Source organism: Protopterus annectens, chromosome 7.part1, assembly GCF_019279795.1.
Source record: "Protopterus annectens isolate FY-2018-M chromosome 7.part1, PAN1.0, whole genome shotgun sequence".
In the NCBI taxonomy this organism is placed as follows: domain Eukaryota; kingdom Metazoa; phylum Chordata; order Ceratodontiformes; family Protopteridae; genus Protopterus; species Protopterus annectens.
Window position 1 is genome coordinate 343,225,655 of NC_056740.1, and position 21,672 is coordinate 343,247,326.

At 40.9% G+C, this 21,672-nt stretch overlaps 1 protein-coding gene across 1 annotated transcript in view; it reads right to left on the reverse strand.

Annotated features, from left to right (window-relative positions):
* Positions 1 to 21,672, reverse strand: part of DNAH12 (dynein axonemal heavy chain 12) — a 4,520,724-nt gene that overhangs the window by 1,629,782 nt on the left and 2,869,270 nt on the right. The window lies entirely within an intron of this gene.

Genomic DNA, 21,672 nt, shown 5'->3' on the forward strand with positions numbered 1-21,672 from the left:
CAGAAGGTAGAATCAAAACTGAGGAGGTGGTGGACAGATCCGAGGAATTTTAAGCTCCAAACATCATGGTAACTACTTTCAGGACTTATCAGAGTCTGATTTCTCCTCTTTGTCTTCTCCTTCTTTGTCTTTTTGTCCATCTTTCCTGACTTCTTTCTTCCTGTCATTGGGTCTCTTGTCTTTGCTTGCATGAGAGGATCACTTAGGCAGTAGAGGAAGTAGAAGGCACAGACCCTTTCTGAGGGAGAAGGAGACCTTTCACAATCAATTTTTCCCCTCCTAGCCTGGATGCCAGGAAAAAAGAAATACAGAGGACCTAAAGGAAAATCAGCTACAAAATGTGAGAAAAAAACACTGACTGGCAAAAGTACTGCAGTTGTTCATCAAAAAGCAATGCAAGCTCCAAGCATGACTTCCAGTAACTAAGAGGAAAGCATAAGACAACTGCACTCAGACTTGGTTAAAATATCAAATCAAACAACAAAAGGCTGGAAAAAGTTGAAGAAGATTTAAACAGATATTCAGATGAGGTGATAAAACTGCAAAAATTAGAGACTGAAACAAAGGAAAGGCTGGCTGCCTGAATATGAGACTCCTTGAGAAGAGCTGTTTCAAAAAATAATATAATTAGTGGACAGAGCACATAGGGAAAAACCTGAGATTTTCAGCTGTACCACAGAAGCTGGAAGGAACAGACTGCATTCATTTTATGAAAGCACAAATAAGCAACTGGACTGGTATTCCACAGCAGCAGTCAGTAATTGAAAAGGCACATTGTGTGTATGCTCCAAACCTGGTTATAAGAAAGCAACTTAGACCTTTAATAGTAATGATGCAATCCTACCAGCAGAAGGAGTTGATTCTGACAAAACTGTAACATGAGATTCAATCTGCTGTACCCTCCTAGCTTCAGAATATTCTTCCCTGGAGGTAAAAAATAATTTTTGATGAAGTACATAAGGAGAAAATAGAAAAGTATGTCCAACAAAAAGTGAGTTGTGAAACAGAAAGAGATTCTGCTTCTTTTTCATCTGGTAATAAAGACCACAATGAAACTGTGCCAGTGAAACCTTTTTCAATGTTTCAATGGAAAATGCTGGAGAGAAGGAAGGCAGCCCAAGACTGGACTAGAAGAATCAAAAGCACATTGGAAATTAAGCAGAGACAGGATTTGAGAGATTGAGATAAACAGAAGTAACACCGGTAACTTGGAAACTGACAAATGTGTGATTACAATGCAATAATTATATTTGTGAAATAAGACAGAACAAGAAAATCTGTAAATATTGGACATTTGTGGACTTTGTTGGACTTGTGAGGGACTTTAAAGTATATGCCCTACTTCATGTTATTAATGTACTGAAAAATACTTAGGGGAGGGAAAAGGAGGAAAAAAGTTACCTTTATGTTAAACAAAATGTTTTTCTTAATATTTTTTTTTAAGTGCATGATTTTCTTTGCATGCTGTAAAGTAAATTTTTCTCAGCTGTTTTTAAGTGTGTTTGGGATTCTACTGTCAACAGGTCCTCCTGTTTTTTTTCTTTCTCCCATCCTCAATCTTCCTCTTTGTTCAGTTTTAAGAAATGTAGGTACTGCAATGTAAAAAAATCTGGTTATAAAAGCATGACAAAAGAAAAAATTGTGTGCTTTTTCTCATTCCTGCATGGGGGAATGACGGGATTAAGGCCCTTTGCTTGATCTAGTAACACGTTTTAAGAGAAAGCAAGTAAAGGAAAAACAGTACTAAATATTATAAGACTTTTTTATAGCAAATAAATGTATGCTTAGTAGAAATTCTGTATCTGGTCCTCATGTCTCTATGGAGACAATCTGATAAAAAGAAATTGGCTAGAAAAAAAAATAAAGAGAAACTGGCTAGGAGATAATGTTCTTTGAAAGCATTCAGGTGTTTTCTCAGTTGGGACAACTATAAAGATAAGGCAAAATCAGACAGCACTTAGTAGAAACACAATCTGCAACATGCATCTTAAGTACTTGTAAATAACCAAACATGTGGATTTGATAAAGAAATGTATTCAGTATGGTTATTCAGCAGAATACCTGGGCCAAAGGAAAACATGACTACTTATATTAATTGCAAGAGCAGCTCCAATAAATGATAGAAGAGGATAAAAAAGATAACAATAGCAGATTTGTAGTACTAAGGGGCTATTGGCAAGACAGGAGGATTACACTGGCATGTATTTATATTTCACCTAAAACTGATATACTGCAGCTTAAGAAAATTCTGGGAGAAATAATCAGCTTTCAGCAAGGAATATTACTTATAGGTTGGGACTGGAATTTGATTTGCAGCTAGAAAGATGTGAAGATGCATCTGGGGGTGTCCAGAAGGGAAAGTATAACAAATAAGGGTAGACCTTTGAAGAAATTTATGAAAATATTTGGCATGGAATATGTGAATTCATTACTAGGAGTTTGGAGTGAATTTACATATTATTCCCCAAGATACAAAAACTGGGCTATGCTAGACAGAATTTGCATTTCACAGGAACACGTGCATTTAAATTAAGGTCTTGATACACACCCAATAACTATTTCAGATAATGCACCAAGAATAACTAAAATAAAAATACAGGTTAATGAAATAAAAATGAGACACTAGTGCTTTCCCACCTATCTCTTGAAAAGAGAGGAATTTAAGAAATGGGTAGTGGAAATTACTCAGTAGCTATTAGAAAACAAAGAAATTTCTTCTAAAAATACAGCAAGGGAGTGGGATAAAATTAATGTGCAGTTTAAAATAGGGTAGGAATAATAGAAAAGGAGATGTGGTTATGAAGTAGCAAGAATTATTTAGAGGGACTGAAAAATCTTGATAATATGCACGAGTTTAGTAAGATTGCTGTTAAGCAACTGTTGTTGATAATAACTCTATAGAGCACAAAAACTTTGAGTAGAGTGACTTAGGCAACAGAAAGTAGAAAGGCCTGTCGCTAAGCTTAGGGAGCCTATAACAAAGAAGGTAACAAGAGATCCTGTAGAGGTATTAGAAATATCTCAGAAATTCTAGGAAAGTCATTATAAAGTACACAAATATGGAAATCAAGAAAAGGTACAAATGGAAATGTTTATGAAATAATTAAATATCACAAGGTTAGAGGTAGATGAGGCTCAATTACTAACAGTTAGGACAGGAGGAGATGAGATAAAAATGATGGTGTATAACCAATCAACAGGAAAGTCCTCGGGCATAGATGGTATTCCTATGGAAGTTTGGAAGCTAGGAGGGGAAAAACTGATAAAGATCTGGAAGGTTTTGTTTAACAGTATTTTAAGAGGAGGAGAATACCAACATCCTGGAATAAAGCAGTGGTACCTGTAACATGTAAAGAGGGTAAAGATCCATCAGATCCAGTTTCATACAGGCCCATTTCAATACTAAGCCATGATTATAAATGTTTATGTCTATAATGGCTAAAAGAATGGCAAAAGTGATTCCAAAATTGATAGATATGGATCAGTCTGGATTTGTGGAAGGGAGGCAAACATTTGACAACATTAACAGAACACTGATGATCCAGAGGGAAGCACAATGTAAGAAAATACTACTGTTGGTGGGTGTGGATGCAGAGAAAGGATTTGACAGAGTAAGCTGGGACTTGAGCAAGGCAATGGAAGCATTTGCATTCCCTGATAAAATTATAAGGTTGATTAGGAAGATATATGAGGGATCAGAGGCAAATATTAAAGTGGATGTGGTCCTCTCTGATCATTTCTGCTTGAGTAGAGGAACCAGGTAGGGGTATCATCTTTCCCCTTTATTTGCATTATATTTAGAACCATTGGCAAAGAAAACACAAGACTCAGAAATTCAAGGATATAATTGGTATGGTAATCAAGAAAAGCTGGCTGTATTTGCAAATGATATTATTTTATACCTGACAGAATCAGAAAAGGACATTATAGTGTGTGGAACTTTTTGAGACAGTTTCAAATCTTTTCAGGATAAAACATTAATGAAGCTAATACAAAGGTAATAGCAGTAAATGATGTACCCACACATGAATTGGTTCAGTAATATCCATATTTATGGGGACGTGATAAAATGAAGTATTTAGGAGTATGAATTAAAAATGATTCTTGTGTGGCAGCTAAAGATATATGGGAAGCGACTAAACAAAGGATAATACAAAAACTGAGAAATTGGAAGCTCTGTTATATGAAGATGGATAGTAAGTTAAAAGCAGATAAAATGCTTTTAGTCCCTTTAGTCTTATACACAGGTCAGGCATATTTTTATCAACCACTGGAGAAGTTGTAGACAGCAATTACCAAAGAGCTGGAGGACTTTATCTGGGAGGGGAAGAAGCCAACAGTCAAGTGAGGTAAGCTGATTCTTCCAATAGAACAAGGCAGATTGGGATTACCCAATTTGAATGGGCATTTCAGAGCTACACAGTTATGGCGCCTATACATAGCACAAGCAGAAACCTATAATTCAAAGTGGAAAGGGATGATGGTGAAACAGGGGGAAGGTCAAGAAACAAGGAGAGAGTAGAATTTTGGATGCATATCTTTAAGGAGAAAAACAATAATCATACAGAATATTATATTCATAAAGTAGCAGAAAGTATTCTAAGAACTAAGCCAATATGAGAATGGAAAAACGAAAATACTGCTGATAGGGATGACTGCAATTAGGAATTCAGATAATAGGTAAGAGAGGGCTGCAATTTACTGGAGAAAACTGGCAAATGAAGCAAGGTATTCGGAGCAAATAACTAGAGAGGGAAAGGTAGCAGACTCGGATGATGTCAAAAATTTATTTGGACTGCTGGTTAGAGATTGCCTTCCTAACCCAGAGACTTTCCATACTCTGGAATAGAAGAGGGCAGAGCACTTCACTAGCCCTCTTCAAGTAAATCTTGACGAGTGGATGGGTAACAGGAAATTCACCCCGGGGATCACTTCAACAGCCTTGCTCGATAGGGGCACAGGAAACTAATGTCCAGAAACAGGATGACGGTCCAGCCCCAGGGAAGCATTATTTTAGCCTTTGGTAGGGATTCTGTTTCTTGTTCCATTGTGATTTAAGCTAAAATGAAATTCTTAGGGATAGTAGTGATAACAATGTGGGTAGGAGGGGTAAACATTGCACTAAATTATCTGCTAATATATTAGATACATTCTTGGGGCCAGAATAAGTGATACTGTTATGGACAAACTCAGTGTATTGCTGGACATTACTCTTTAATTTTTTGATATAACTGAAGAAAGATTTTAATTTGTGTTTGAAATTTGTAGCAACCTTAACTTTATACTCTGTTTTACAGTTTCTAATAGTGTTTTTAAATCCATGCTGGCATGTTTCAGTGTAGTCTTGGGGTGGGGAGATGGAGATCTCTTGCAACTTTTCATTATTTGCTTCTTTTGCTGTTCAGTTTGTTAATAAGGAAGCTTCCCCCAGAGACATTTATTCCTGAACTTCCTATTATATTTAGGGAGGATGACTACTGACTTTTCTATGAGGTTGTTCAGGTATTCATAAAAGTCACTGGGGAATGCAGTACCCTCTAAGTTGGTCACTGGGGAATGCAGTACCCTCTAAGTTGGGTCTATTTGTAAGTGATTGTTGGGAATTTTACATAGGTCTTCAACATGATGAAGTAGGTTTCAGTTGGAGAAGTCCCTAAAGATGGTCTCATTTGATGGTGGGGTGGTACCACAAGGCCTAACAGAAAAGATGACATACTTGTTTTCAGATTTATCCAGTGATGAGAAGATGCAGGGTTGGGTGTAGAGACTAGGGTGGTAAGGACCAGGTCAAGGATATTAGATCCTCTATTGGGTAGTTTTACAATTTTCTTCAGTGCACTGATATTAATGAAGTCTAGTAATTGTTGTCCATAACTATTTTTAGAACTGTAAGTGTGCCAATCAGTGCTTGGGTAGTAGACATCCTCTAGTAAGAAGGTATTTGGTTTGATATTTAATGCCTCAGTGGTGTTGAGGTAATTTCTGTGATAAATGGATGAGACTGCTAGGGATCTGTAGTTAGCAGTTAACAATGAAATAATAATTGGATTTGTTAAAAGTGATATGACTTTCCAGGAGCTCCAATTGTGGGTAATCTGATGTGAAGTAATGGTGTTTCTAACAAATATAGATATTCCCTTGCAGTTACCCACATGTCTGAAGGCATCATATGAGCTAAACTGCCTTACAGAGGGAATGCTGTCATTGCACTAAAACTGTATCTCAGTAATTAAACAAATATGAATGTGTCCAAGTTCCAGGAAGGCCTCAAGTTCTGACATCTTTCTATTAAGAGTCCTATCACTGAGCAGTGCTACCTTGATTTTGTGCAAATTTGAGTTTGAGTTTTCTTTGTAGGAATGTCCAATGGGGAGACTCTGCCTAAAAGGAAGTATGGGGATAGCAAAGGCTTTAGTCAGTATACAGAAGCCCTGATTTGATAGGTGTAATCCATTCCTGGTGAAACAGGAAGCGTTATCTACCATATCATCCCAGGCTGACATGCACTGGATTCCCTTAGAATAACATCAACTGCTTAGACAATTATCTTGTCTTTGTATCTAGTCATCATTATTGATGAAGCCAATATACTACTCAAGAATTATGTCTTTCCTATCTCAAACACATGCATAGTTAAGATCCAGCAAGTGTCTCTCCATGTCCCTCTGGCTGGGGACCTCAGGCCATTCACTCCCACTTGGGCCACCACTAGCTCACTGCCATGTTTGTCTGGCTTAAGGGACCTTAGAGTCCTTGTAACATCATAGATCCTGGTACCAGATAAGCAGCTTAAAGTCACCCTGCTCTTGTCCACTCTGGTGAGTGTGTTGTCATTATGCCTAACTACAGAGTCATCTATGACTAAAGCATTTCCATGTGGCTTTGGCCTGCTTTCCAGATGAATTTTGTATGAGGTCTCTGGATCTCCAGTATGTGTGAATGGAGATGGAGAAGATGTTGCCTTCTGTGCTGGAGTCTGGAATATTTTACAGAAGTTCTATGAGGGCTGGCAAATTTTTCTTTACAGCCTCAGTATATGTTACATGTTTAGCACAGAACTTTTCCAAATATAACCAATTCACCCAACTCCTGTCAGTAAATAGGCTTTTGTTATGCACAGGTGCAGCATATTGTGTAATAGTGGCATACTGTGCACAGCCAAGCACCTAGCTCCATAAAAGCAGCTTGCAGCAGCCCCCTAGCAGAGCTACATTGTGCAACTTAGTCTATAGCTACTACAAATAAGCTCACTCTTGCTGTTATGCAAGGTTCCCCAGCTATGCTTATCACAGTCATGTGTAAAACCAAATTATTTATTTACATAAATAATCATCCACCCCTTAACCAAGAACTATCTTAATAGACAGTAAAGCTCTGCTTAAGCTTAATCAAATCAAGTTTTACTTCACAATGGACAAAACAGAAGGTCAACCTGCTTGTTTCCCATCTATTGGAAGCTTCATGGCATTAGGTATCCTAAAGCAGTGTGCCAAATGCCTTATGCTTACAGATTATGATTTCTCACTAAACACAGACAGCATACAGCCTACATTGACCTGGCCAAGATCTTTGATACCATTCCCCACTCAGGTATCATTGATAAACTCACCAAACTAGGCACCAATCCTTACATCACTAGGTGGATTGCAAATTGGCTCAGAGACAGGACCCACAAAATGAAAGTTGCGGATTCCAAGTCAGACTGTCGACCAGTCACAAGTGGAGTCCCACAGGTAACAGCCCTGGGTCCTCTCCTGTTTAGCATCTACTTCTCAGAAGTCTAGGCCAACACAGAAGGCCTCTAGCTGACCAAGTTCACTTGTGACAGCAAGCTAGGAGTCATTATCAACTCCCCAAGTGATGGAGACATCCTACAAAGGGCCTTACTGAGACCAATGACTGGTGTCGGAACCATGGCCTGAAGCATAACACCAAAAAATGCATTATCATCCCCTTTGGAAAAAACTCAGTTCCCATGAATTACCATGTTAATGGGAGACCACTGAACACTGAAGGGGCCATAAGAGGTCTGGGCACCCAGGTCGACAGCCACCTCACCTTCGACCACCACATTGTCACTGTGGTCAGAAAGTCCTTCTACGTGGCACATCTTATACCAAAGGTTTCATATCCAAGAAGAAAGAGGTCATCATCCCTCTCTCCTCATCCCTCATTAGACCAATCATCGAATATAATGCCCCATTTGGCATGTACCTGACCAGACACCTACAACAGTTGGAGAGGCCACAAAAGTACCTCACAAAAAGAATCCTAGGCCTTAAACACATGTCCTACATGGAGAGACTCATGAAACTTCAGCTGTTCTCAGTCTCTTATCACCTACTTAGAGGTGATCTCTGCTTGACTTACAAAGCTATGTCCAACCCAGCCCTACTTGAAATGCTGCACCTAAAGAAATCCCAACCTCCCACACCACATGCTCCAGAGGTCATAACCTCATTACCACAATTAACAGAAAATGCTGGAGGGATACGTTCCTCTCCCAAAGACTGCCCATACTCTGGAATAAGCTTCCCATTCATGTCAAGCAGAGCACCTCGCTGGCCCCCTTCAAAAGAAATCTTGATGTGTGGATGGGTAACAGAAAGTTCCTTCCAGGAATCATTCCAGTTGCACTACTGTATAGGGGCACTATGAACTAACATCGGGTGGCACAGTGCCTAGACAATTTTTCGGGGCTAGGCTTGTAAAGGCTCCAGGGCCATTAGCCTAGTACACACCTATGAACCAAATCACACTAAATAAAATCAACTATTATCAGTGGTGCAGTGGTTAACATTGTCACCTCACTGCAAGAGGTTCTATGGTTCGATTCTCGGCTGGGGTGCCTTCTGTGCGGAGTCTGCATGTTCTCCCTACGTTCGCGTGGGTTTCCTCTGGGTACGCCAGTTTCCTCCCACATTCTAAAGACATGCGTTGAGAGCATTTCTCCCCAGGCCTCCACTGAAAATAGGCTCTGTCCTAGTCAAACTTTCCCAGTCAACAAATTTAAATAAATAAATAAACTATTAGTTTATTGCCTCTTACAGGATGTTCATGTCACATTCCTAAATATCATGAATTAATTTCTCATAAATAAGAACTCATCACCTGAATAGAGTACCTTCATCACCACCACAGGATATGCACATAAGTTTTTTGAAGTAATCAATAAAAACTCAGTGGACCATATTGTTACTAGCCCAACTAGACGACAAAATATTCTTGACCATGTGCTTACAAAAGTAGTGTTAATCAATCATGTACAACTCTCCTAGTAACTCCCTCTGCAATTTAGTCATACCATAAGCTAGTAACCTCTTCCGTCAAAGTATCTAAACCCTCGGAAATCAGAATACGATCATTCAAAGCACACAAATCTCATCAAACCCTATCATGAAGTCTTGAGATTCAATTGTAACAGCATCACTCAAGCAGATAGATTCACAAAGGAGTTTCATTTCCACATAAATAAATGTTTAGAATTGGCAGTCCCATTTACATCCAAATACAATGGGAAGTTTAAATGCAAAGTATGCTAGTGATCCACTGACTAAAAAAATCTACAATAAAAGGAAAAAAACTCATTAGAGTATACAACATATCTAAAGACCCCCCCCCCCCCAAGTCAAAAAAATTTTTAGAAATCTGACTAAGAATTTAAAAGACTATTAGATCTGCTAAGGCACTTTATGAACTCATGTTAGCAATTGAAGCAAAGAATAATTACAAATACTTATTTAGTTATGTTAGAAAGCTAAGAAACAACAATCAACAATGTGCATAACTCATACTAAATGGTAAAATATTCTCATACCCAGTGGATATTGCCATTATACTAGCAAATAAGTCTAGTGCAAATTCCATTCCTAAGATGATTATCAAAAGCCCTATGACACCCGTATTTCTCAAAGCCCCATCATCACTAAAGAACATGTACTGAAAGTGCTGTCCAAGACTAAGTACACTTCCCCCATGAGCCAGGATAACATACTGGGCTGTTCATAAAATAGTACTAAAGCATGCCCTGCATGAACCTCACCATAAACTATTTAACCTGAGCCTGGTTATAGACGTAGTCCTGGAAGTATGGCATACATGTGGCCCTGTTACTTACCTTGAAAACTATAGGCACTAGGATCAGTTGTAAGGCCACAGAATGCAGTATGACAGACTTGATTAACATAGACATTAAAAATGTCATCTAACAAGATCCATAGCAATCTGATTTTATAAAAGGTAGATCCTGTCTAATGAATCTAATAAACTTCAACAAAAAAATAACACAAGATGTTGACAGTGGTCACACTGTAGACACAGGTTACATTGATTTGATGAAGGCATTTGACTCCATCCCTCATGCTACCATAATTAATAAACTAAATGCATTAACAATACTCCCTGTTGTGGTACGATGGATAGCAAACTGGCTAAAAGACAAAAACACATGGTGAGGGTGACAGGTGAAGTGTGAAAGAACAGGAAGATGACCAGTTGTGTCTCACTGGACTCAGTGCTGGTTCTGCTTTTGTTTGATATTTACTTCTCTGATCTACAGACTACAAACACTATGGCTAAGTAAGTCTGCAGATGATTGCAAACTGAAAATCATTGTCAAATCTCTCTTTGACACAGAAACCCTCCAGCACAAAATGACTATTATTAATGCCTGGTTTATTCAAATTGGGCTTAAATTAAATGGTATAAAATGCAAGTGTGTCACATTTGGCAGACAAACCATCCCCCAGTATATAGCACTGATAATATACCACTTCAAAATGAAAATGTAGTTCTAGATCTGGGAAACTAAAACAATAATATCCCATCCTTTGATCATCAATGTAGCAATGGTTATCATGAAATCCTACTACTTTACACAGCTAATCACCAAGGTAGTATCATCCCTAAAGATGTTACTATACCCTTGTATTCAGCACTGATCGGACCAATTACAGAATAAAATTCCCCCTTTGGAATGTATTTCACCAGATATTTCAAACAGGTGGAAAGACCCCATAGATTCCATCTTCATCTTTCGACTTTTAGGGTTGGTTAGGGGTCGCCACAGTGGATCACCTGTCTGCTCATGATTAACAGCAGAGTTTTATGGTGTTGAGTTGCCAGCCCGGTGCCCAACTTCATGCCTGGGGCCAATTTAGAGTATCCAATCCACTTAAAGCATGTCTTTGGGATTTGGGAGGAAACCGGAACACCTGGAGGAAACCCACGTGACAACAGGGAGGACATGCAGACTCCACACAGAAGGCACCCTAGCCGAAGATTGAACCAGAGAACCTCTTGCTGTGAGGCAGCAACGCTAACTGCTGCACCACAGTGGCCGACCTAAAGACCCCAGAGATTCCTAACAATCAGAATTACGTGTGTAAAATCTCTACCATAAAAAGACTAGAAGCACTGTTCCTTTTCTGTGTCTTATAGGCTCCTCAGAAGAGGTTTATGCCTAGCTTTCTGAGTCTGAGAATCTCATATACCTTCACAAATCAAACCATCTCACAAATACAAGGGATCAAAACCTTTGTCAGCAAAACAATAAAACAGGGCGGAGATGCAGATACATCATCTCCCTCATTTCTGGAATAGACTCCAGTTTGACTCCTCTTGGATGGGGCAGTCGGTCCTGATCATAAATTCATACGCTAATACATGATATTTCTCTATGAAGGAAACAAGGGTAAAACAAGGCTAGGCTTATAAAGGCTCTAGGGCCAATAGCCTAGTAACCTCCTATGATCCTATGATCCACTGCATATAAAGCAGAAAATAAACTATCTTTCTTCAAACAGGACATGAATGATTGAATGGGTATGCATAAATTCAGCCCAGGACTGACTGGCCTAGCTTCCTTGAGAGAGGATGTGTAGTCTATGATGGGAACTGGACACTAGACCTATCTCTTACATTTATATCTCATCCTGACAATATCATAAACAAAGTACTGTGTCAACTTGTTATGTTACAAAATCTCTCACATACTATCCCTAATTGCAAGGAGAGCAGTAGCCAAAAATATGCTCCTCAAACTTGAATACTTCAAGTCCTACACTTATCCTATGACACCCATAAATTGCAAGTTGCAAAAAAAAAAAAAAAAGAAGTTATGTACTCACCATAACGTTCCATCTGAGTTGTCCATCTCACCTTCATTCTGTACTTGTGGGGTTCGGAACCGATCCTCGGTTCCGACTCGGCCATTTACAAAGCTCGAGGTCTCCAACCAGCTTATGGCTTACACCCTATCCCATGATGTTCTAGGCCATTCCCCAGATCTTGTTTGCTGGTATACTAATATGCGTATGTAAAAATTCTCCATTAGATTATAAGTTAAGAAGAGGCTCAGAGAATATCTGATACCAATTAGTAACCTCTCGATCCACCAGGAGCTAAAAGCATGGGGGTAGGAGTGTGGGACGTAAGAATGAAGGCGGGATGGACAACTCACATGGACCGTTATGGTGAGTACATAACTTCTTTATGTGAAGTTGCTTTATCTCACTCTTCATTCTGTACTTGAGGGACAGCGTTCCCTAGCACCATCTTTCTTGGGTGGCTCACGGGAGAACATTATTCAGAACAGTGGACCCAAAGGAGGCCCTGTCCCTGGAGGCCAAATCCACTTTGTAATGACTGATAAAGGTATGAGGCCTTATCCACATTGCTGCTGCACAAATAGTATCAATTGGAAATTTTGCATGAAAAAGGCAAAAGACGTCGAAATAGCCCTGGTAGAATGAGCTGTTACTTTGTCGGGAAGTTGTTTACTCATTGATTGATAGGTATATGAGATGCAATCCAACAACCACCTGGATAGAGTGGTTTTTGCTACTGAAGCTCCTTTCTTGCAGTCTGAAAAGGATACAAACAATTGATCAGTTTTTCTAAAGTCCTTCGTTCTGTGTAAATTATTGTAACTGTCGTCTATGTACATCAAGTTGGTGTAACATGTATTCTGCCTTACTACCATACTTGGGGGAAAAAACTGGTAATTTTATAGACTGATTTAAGTTTGATTCTCAGCATATTTTTGGTAGAAAGGATGGGTTTGTGTCAAGTGAGACTCTGTCATTGTGAAACAGCATATATGGAGGTTTGATAGATAATGCTTGTAATTCTGAAACGCTCCTAGCTGAAGTGATAGCCACTAAGAAAATCATCTTCCCAGGTTAAGAACTTCAAGTCACAGGATGATACAGGTTAGAAGGGGGGAAGAATTATACTGGATAATATGAAATTTAGGTTCCATGGAGGTAGAGGTGGTTTAATGGGTGGTCTTAACAGGTTAGTACCTCTCAAGAAAGCTTTACAAAGTCTGTGGGACATAACATTGGGTCCCCCCTCCTCCAAAACGAAAATTAGAAATTGCTGCTAACTGTACTTGAATAGTAGCTACAGCTGTTCTCTCATTAAAAAGTTTTGTCAAAAATTCCAGTATTGAAGATATAGATGCAGAGAAAGGATCAATATGATTTTTTAAGGCCCAGGAGGAAAATCTTTTCCATTTGCTGAGTCATAATCTTCTCATAGAAGCTTTGTATGAACAAATCAGGATATACTGCACTGAGGTTTAAAGGTTAGGTAGCCTGGCTATGTTTGGAATTGGAGCAGCCAAGCTGTCAAATTGAGGGTCTGAAGAGATGGATGGAGCATTCCAGACAGATGGTCAGAAGATCTGGCACTGGGTCCAGAATCCAAGGCTCCTCCTGAAGATGAGGCCACAAGAAGGGGAACCAAATTTGACAAGGCCAGTAAGGGGCTATAGGTATTAAGGTCCTTCCCAATGACCTGGCTTTCTGAAGAACTTTTTGGCATCAGTGGGAAAGTGTAAAAAAGACCCCGGGGCCAATCACGTACAAGTGCTTCCTTGGAGATTCCCGTGGGGGGGGGGGTTAGGGCAAGGTAGCTGCTGCATTTGGTGTTCATGGATGTGGCAAAAAGACTGCAGCAAGGGTGGCCCCATTTTTGGAAAATCATTTCCGCTATGTCTTGTTTCAGGGACCACTCATGAGGCATCAGTATTGCTCTGCTGAGTTTGCCTGCTATCATGTTGGATTTCCCCAGGATATGCATTGCCAGCAGAAATCATTGGGATGAGGTTGCCCATTGCCATACTCTCAGGGCCTCTCAACAAAGGGGGTAAGATCTGTTTCCTCCTTGTTTGTTTAAGTACCATACCACTGACACATTGTCTGTTTGGATCACAATCGTTCCTAGTGGAAGAGAGTCGTGGAATGCCTGCAACGCAAGAAGCACTGCTCTCATCTCTAAGACATCGATGTGTGAGTGGGCCTTGTGATCCTGCCAAGTGCCTTGGACTGTTCTTCCCTGATGATGTCCCTTGCCCCACCCTATCTCGGAAGCATCTGTGGTCACTATGGCGAACAGTTGTGGAAAAACAAAAAGTTGACCTAGAGTCACTTGATTGGAGTGAAGCCACCAATGAAGGTCCCTTCTGCAAGATTCTGTCAACATAATCTGGTGCGACATCAGAAGTTCCTGCATGGACCACTGAGTGAACAGCAGCCACTGTAGAATTCTCATGTGCAGCCATGCTAAGGGAATTACATTTATTGCTGCTGTCATGGTGCCTAGTACTTTTAGAACCATCCTTGCCTGAGTCTTCCTTTTGAAAAGAAGGTCTAGAACCTGTGCTTGAATGGCCTGTGCTCTCTCTGGTGGAAGCTTTACCATCATTGTTGTTGTGTTAAATCTGCTCCTATAAAAACAATATGTTGAGATGGCAATAAGGCAGATTTGTAATAGTTTATTGTGATCCCTAGATGAGAACAAAGTGTCAGAGTGGTGTTTCTTGCTTTTGTTAGTAGATGCTTGGTGGTGGCAGTTAGGAGCCAGTCGTCTAGATATGGAAACATTCAGAATCCTAAATGTCTCAGGTGAGCCATAACTACTGTCATACATTTGGTGAACACTCTGGGGGCTGTAGTGAGACCAAAGGACACAGCTTGAAACTGGTAGTGACTGGCTCCCAGCCAAAAGCGCAGATGACAACTGGATGGCTTGTCCATTTTTATGTGGTAGTATGCATCCTGGAGGTCTATAGAGCATATCCGACTGTCTTTTCCCAGAAGGGGAAGTATTGACTGCAGTGTAACCATCCGGAACTTTGTCTTGTTTACAGATTTGTTTAGTCTGCTGAGATCAAGTATGGGTCTCTAGTCCCCTTTTTTCTTCGGAACTAAAAAGAACCTTCAGTAAATCCCGGACCTTATCTGGTCTGCGGGGACCAGTTGGATGACTCTTTTTTTCTAGCAAAGTCTGTATTTCTAGGGTTGCTTGCTTCCTGTGACTGGGTGGAATATCCAGAAAGTTTTTTATGCAAGGCGCGGGAATAAAAAAGGGTATGAAGTAACCTCTGGATATGATGCTTTGCACCCACTTGTCTTTTGTTATTTTTAGCCAGACGTTTGGGAACAAAGATAATCGACCCCCGACTGCCTCCAGAGAGGAACAGATGGGCCTCCTTTCAGGAGTGCTGAAAGGGTTTACCAAAGAAGGATTCTCTGTCACCCTGGTTCTGCAGACACCCTCTGCCATGTGGTCAGTGTCTTCCATTATTGCCTCCCCCTCTGCCTCTGGGGAAGGCTCTCTAGTATTTTTGAAACCACATTTTCCCTCCCTTTTGACCTTTAGGATAAGGTCTAGAAGGTGTGGAAAAACAGACTCTGATGGCAGAGAGAGTTTTTCCTTCCTGTTCACACCTGGTTAGTGTGTCTTTGATTTTAGGCCCAAACAAGGACAAGCCGTTGAAGCGGGCATTAACAAAGGATAACTTGAATTGTTCCGCAAAGTTACACAAGCGCATCCAGGAATGTCTCCTAAGGGCAATTCCTGAACCTACTGACCTACTCGCTCCATTGGCTGCATAAGAAATGAGCCTCATGGATGAGTTTACTACTGAATTTTAGGTGGAGAGCTGGGAGGACATTTTATCTGATACCCCCGCAGCTACTGAACCCTGGAGAGTATCTCCAAGTTCCTTCAAGAGAGCTCTCTGTAACTTGGTAAAATGTGTAAGATAAATCAAGCACCTTAGTGTAAAGGTGGCTGAAAAAAACATGCACTTCCCATATCTGTCCATCATATGCGACTCTTTGTTCAGGGGATGGACAGATGTGGACGTCTCTGACAGCTCCTTCTTGGTGGCCGCTGCCACCACCATACCATCTACTGGGATACCTTTAGTAAGAAATGTTTTGTCTTCAGGAGATGTAATAAATTTATTTGGCCTCTGGGGAACATGCTCCACTGAATCTGCAGAATCCCACTCCTTTCGACAAACTAAAGCCATAAGTTCATCGAAAGGCGGAGTCATCCAAGTGGCAGAAGGGCGAGACCGAAAAACCTTCAGGCATTCAGATTCCATATCAGAAGAGGTGATGGGCTTCCAGCCACCTCTCTGCTTAAGGATTTCTAGGATGTCTGCAAATGAGACATCCTCAGAGGATGACCGTAGGGACCCTTCTGATTCATCGATGTGTTTGTCAGATGTGACCGACTCCACCGGGGAGTCCAAATGCTTCCTCTTACATAATATTTTGCAAAGGATATCTTCAGAAGGGCATTCTGGAGAGGTTTCGGAAGAGATAGGTTCACCCACTGGGGCATCCTGAGGCTTTGGGTCTCCACGTCTGAGTGGAATCGGTTGTGCTGAGATGGACACTGGTGCCTTATTGGGAGGAATGACAGGATCTGAGAGTGGAGCTGCTTGTGGGGTCAGCACTCTCCTCATCGCCTCTGGAACAGGCTGCCCATACATGTCAAGCAGAGTGCCTCTTTGGCCCTCTTCAAAAGGAACCTTGACGACTGGATGGGAGAAAGGAAATTCACCCCGGGGATCATGTCAGTCACCCTGCTAGACAGGGGTCCAGGGAAGTAAATAGTTTGGGGAGAAACAGCCAGGGAATTGTTATGGCTAGACTTGTATAGGCCCTAGGGCCAATAGCTTAGTACCAACCTCTGAACCTATGAAAGCCCCCTGCCCATAACTCAAGCCTCTGGCTCTGAAGAACCAGAAGGCCTCCCCAGAGCCAAGGGGGTTGGCTCCGAAGTTGATGTAGGAGCCAAGCTCACCTGTGCCGAGGCCCGGAGAGGCACGTTCAGATCCAACAACTGTCCGAGCCAACTGTTCCCCCTGGACCCGACCAGCGAGCATCGGCTCCTAGACTCCTCAAGCTCAGACGGCAATGAGGAAGTCGAAGCAGAAGTTGGAGCCGTAGATCCTGGAGCAGGTCTTGGCTCCGATGGTTCCACTACTATCAGCTCCATGCATTCTGGCTCTGAGGCCTTGAGACGGGTAGAAGGAGGAATCAATATAGAAGGGGTAGGTCCACTCGGCTCTGAACCCCACTGGGTCGGTTCCGACAATAATTTGGCCAGCGCCAGTGTACTCAACAGCCTCCGCACAACACGATCCACATCCTCGTCTGACAAAATCCTGGAGGACCAAGAAGAGGGAGCAGGAGATCTTGACCTCTGTAGAACAGGAGATCTTAAAGTCGGAGATACTGGCTCCAAGGAAGGGGACCGACTCTGAAACTGTATCACTATCAGCTCTTAAGCAAGAGGAGCCAAGGTAAAAGGTTTTTCAGGCCTGACAGACTTCAGGTCTAATGAGGTCATTTTTGAAATTTTGGTTGATGGTCCAGAATGGTCTGAAGAAGACGAAGACCTTTTTGTTGACTTCTCAGATCTAGAAGGAGTGGAAGAGGTTTTCTTTGATATACTCTGACCTTCTTCAAAGGATTCAGGAAATAGAAGACTTTAATAATTCTTTCAGTAAAAGTTTATTTTTTCTTTCAAGTAGAACCCCTGAACTAAGTGAATGTCATATGGAGCATGACTCCTGTAAATGTAACACTCCAAGGCAATAGACACATTCTGTATGACTATCTGTTAAAGACATTTTTTGAGAGCAGTTGGTGCATTTATTAAAGCTGTTGGTTTAGTGTCTTTTGATTGCTTGGACATAGTGCCAGCAAAGCAATACAACTCAACAACAACAGAAACAAGTATTGAAACAATCATACTCTACAAGTGAGCCTAAAGTAGCTCTCTAATTTAAACAAGCTATCTAGAGAAATAGAAGAAAACACCAGAAACTTTTTTTTTTTTTTCATATTAGAACAAAAGGCACAGGACACACAAAAAAGGGCCCTCTAACTGAGAGAAGCTGAGTTACTCTCTAAATTAAACGAGCTGACTCTGAAAAAGGAGGTTCAAACCTTTTTTTTAAATAAATGCACACCACACAGCAATAAAGCCCTCTAACTCAAACAGCCTTAGTCACTCTCTACCTTAAATGAGTGATTAGTAAAAAATACAACTAAATTTTTGTACAGAAAGATTCAACACACAGACTAGAAAACACCTATAAGTAAAACACAGTGCGAGGCTAAACTGTAATCACACACACACACACACACACACACACACACACACACACACACACACACACACACACACACACACACACACACACAAAGGCCAGGATAGGGGTGAAAATGTGGGCCTTATGACAAACGACAGCCGAAAGGAAAACAGTAAGTAAGAGAGACAGTATATTGTGACTAACAAAGTCAAATAGAATTATAGAATAACAGCTATAAAGTCCCTATAGAAAGGAAGAAACTTTGAATGGATAATATTAATTCATAAAGGTAACTTAGCCAGAGCCAGTTAAAAGTCACCTGATCTGTTTAGTGGCAAATGAGATCTGGGGAATGTCCTAGATCAACATGGGATAGGGAGTAAGCCACGAGCTGGTTGGAGACCTCGAGCTTTGTAAACAGCCAAGTCACTTCCGAACCCCACAAGTACAGAATGAAGGTGAGATAGGACAACTTCACATCAATATTTTCCAATATGTCCTCCATGCAGACTATGACCTAATTAATAAGAAGAACAGAGGCACTTTTCTGTATAGCTCTTTTCTCTTCAAAACTATAAACGCAGGCTATTGTCCACCTCGGAGAAGAAAACTGGCTATAGTAGAACAATCGCTCTCTTTGAGAAGTAGCCAAGAATATAACAACAATAATTATCCAGCAACGTTTTAAACAGCAGTTGATAAAAAGTATCCTGTAGATCAAGACCAGCCCCCCCTTGATTCCTGTACCACCGGATATCAAATTCCTCACCACAATACAGAATTTAAGAAAGCATTGCATATCACCACAATACAGAATTTAAGAAAGCATTGCATAATCACCTCAGTAATGAAACCATGTGCAAATGCTTTAGAAATAATATTTAAAAAGATTTTATATTCTATGACATAGCCATTTACTGTGTGTAAATTGAGATTAGAATATCTGTCATCTTTGAACTCAGGTATATACTGTATACAGTGACATTTTTCCTTCTTCTTATTACCAAACTATGTCAGCCAATACATTTTTGTTAAACATTGTATATAGTTGTAAATCTAGTTACTTGAATTTTAGTTATACACTATACTGTTTATTAAATACCAAATTCATGTTTTAGCTTATTACTGTCTTCACTGTTTCCAGTTTCTCTCTACAAAATACAATAGTGCTAGGCCTGTTTTTCTATTAATGATCTCTGAGCCCAGGTCATGGCTAAAAAAGATCAATAGACATGTCTACCTACATGGTTAACAAATATTATATATACATACCCCCACAGTAAGGAAACCTCCATAAAAAACTTCTCCAAAGCCAACTTTATGCTACTCAAGTCAGAAGTGACAAACTTCCTGACACCCATGCAGACGGGAGCTGAAAGTTTGACTGCTGAATCCTATACTAAGGAACTGTACGAGCACATCCACTCGTGCAAGAATCGTGTCATCCCAAATAGAACCAAGACGCTCTCCTCCAAAAAAAGGAAGCCAATCTGGTGGTCCCTTGCCACAGACAAACTATACAACAGAAGGAAGAAACTGTTGCAGAAAAGAGGAAAATTCCAGGATGCAAAAAAAACTCCCTTACCAGCCACAGTAAGAAGCTGAGATCCCTCATAAAATCCTCCAAAGCTAGTTACGAAAATAAAATTGCTCAAGATTCCAAAGACAACCACAAAGCATTCTATAGTTATGTCAAGAATCTAAATGGCAATGCCCAGATCTGCTCTGAGCTACAACAGAATGGCATTAAATATACTGATCCCAAGGATATTGCCAATATCCTGGCAGATCAATTTAGTGTCAGCTTCACCCCCCCCCCTCACCCCCTAAAGTGCCCATCTCAATAACAAAAGATTGCCAAATTCCGGTAATCACGGCCACACAGGTAGAAACTGTTCTCTCCAAAGCTAAGAATACAGCATCCATGGGACCAGATGACATCCTGTGCTGTGTACTACATGGACTACAAAATGAACTGGCACCTCACTTAAGTGTCATGTTTAATTATAGCCTCACTTCAGGCTTCGTGCCCACTGACTGGTGCAAAGCTACAGTTATCCCACTCCACAAGGGGGGGATCAACCTTGGATTCTGGGAACTACCGTCCCATCAGTCTGATGAGCATGATCTGCAAGGGCATGGAAAGCATATCATGGAACTTATAAACAAAGACATTGGCAACCTTCAAACACTGGACCCCACCCAGTTTGGGTTCACAAAGGGCCAATCTTGTCTCCTGAACCTGACTGCCTTCTTCAAATCAGTCTCCAGAGCTGTGGACGGGGGGTAAGGCGGTCCACACAGCCTATCTGGACCATGCCAAGGCTTTTGACACCATCCCCCACTCTGGAATCATAGATAAACTTACTAAGCTGGGCATAAATCCCTACGTCACTTGATGGGTTGCCAACTGGCTTACTGACAGAACCCAGACTGTAAAATTAGCCGACTTCAAATCCAACTCCAGACAGGTGACAAGTGGAGTACATCAGGGTTCAGTCCTGGGACTGCTCTTGCTTGGCATCTACTTCTCTGAAGTACAAGCCAACACTAAGGGACTCTGGCTAACAAAGTTCACAGATGACTGTAAACTGGGAGCCATTATTGAATCCCCAAATGATGTGGATATTCTACAGAAGGACCTTACAGAAACAGATGCTTGGTGCCAGAGCCATGGGCTCAAGCTTAATGCCAAGAAATGTATAAACCATGTACCCATGAATTATCACATAGGTGGCAGTACACTAAACACAGAAAGTGTGATGAGAGACTTAGGGACACAGGTGGCCAGTGGTATCACCTTCGATAACCACATCGCCACAAGAGTCAGGAAATTCTTCTATGTGGCACACCTCATCACTAAGGGCTTTTCATCCAGGAAAAAGGAGGTTATTGTCCCACTGTACTCATCCCTCATTAGACCCATTATAGAGTACAATGCCCTATTTGGTATGTACCTCACAAAACAATTGCAACTGGAAAGGCCACAGAAATACCTCACTAAAAGAATCACAGGCCTAAAGCAGATGCCCTATGCTGACCATCTAAAAAAAACTCCAGCTATACTCTGTGGCATATACTCTACTCTGAGGTGATCTCTGCTTAACATACGCTCCAGGGATCTAAACCTTGTCATCAAAATTAAAAAAAAACATGCTGGAGGGATAGGTTCCTGACCCAGAGACTCCCCATACCCTGGAATAGGCTGCCCATATATGTCAAGCAGAGTGCCTCCTTGGCCCTCTTCAAAAGGAACCTTGACGATTGGA